This window comes from Palaemon carinicauda, unplaced genomic scaffold (genome assembly GCF_036898095.1).
Source record: "Palaemon carinicauda isolate YSFRI2023 unplaced genomic scaffold, ASM3689809v2 scaffold358, whole genome shotgun sequence".
NCBI lineage: Eukaryota > Metazoa > Arthropoda > Malacostraca > Decapoda > Palaemonidae > Palaemon > Palaemon carinicauda.
In genome coordinates, this window is record NW_027171262.1 from 149,056 (window position 1) to 150,000 (window position 945).

Genomic DNA, 945 nt, shown 5'->3' on the forward strand with positions numbered 1-945 from the left:
AGATTATATTAAATGAAATATGCTTAGAAAATTATACAATTGAATTCTTCCATAGGTCCGATAATGAAAATAAAGAAACAAAGTTTGTGTTCACAATTAGCAAACCAGACAATAACCCACTTTAGGATTCAAAGTCTAACGAACATTCACGAAGAAAGGTAAAAGCTACTGCTAAGTAGTGACTATATTTGCAAAGAGTAAATATTAGGAAGTATTCATTACTTTCGTCAGTGTAATAACAATAGAAAATATCATTTGACTATTTGAGCAGTAATTTTCACAGACCTTTGTATGTGATTTCCCGTTCAGTACGAGGTAAAAGCTCTATGCTTATATACCTGCTTACACACAACTATGAAGTAAAATATACAAGCCTAATAAATGAGGTGACATATGTATGTGTCAACTAAAAAAAAAGCTAATTCAAAGGTAACAGGAAAAAGAAATATCTCAAAACCTGTAGAATGTATATCCTCTTCAGTCAAGTTCTAAAGTTAGATATAGAATCAGACATTCCAATGACACGTTGGGCCTACTCACCAAACTTCCGGATACTAATAGAACTTTTTCTTCCACAAATCATTACACGAAAACAGAATGTTTCTTTTTATTCTAAATCTTTTTATTGAATAAAAATTGTATCATGAATTATCATGACGGATTATGACCAAGAAGCCCTAATATCAATTGAAATTTAGTTATAATAACTACTAACTTTCATTTTTTCATATGTAAAACTCTTTCCTGTTGGTTTCACTTAAGTCAGCAAGAACCCTTGTTTAGGATTACTATGTTTCATACTTTCAGTGAAGAATGACAACCAGTTTCATGAACTCCATCACAGTGTGATTTTGTACTGTCCTGCGACCAGTCTGTTAACCATCAAAGTTTCGTCAAATACCACACAAGACCACTTAGGAAACCTTTTGACTCGTTTTGTTTTAG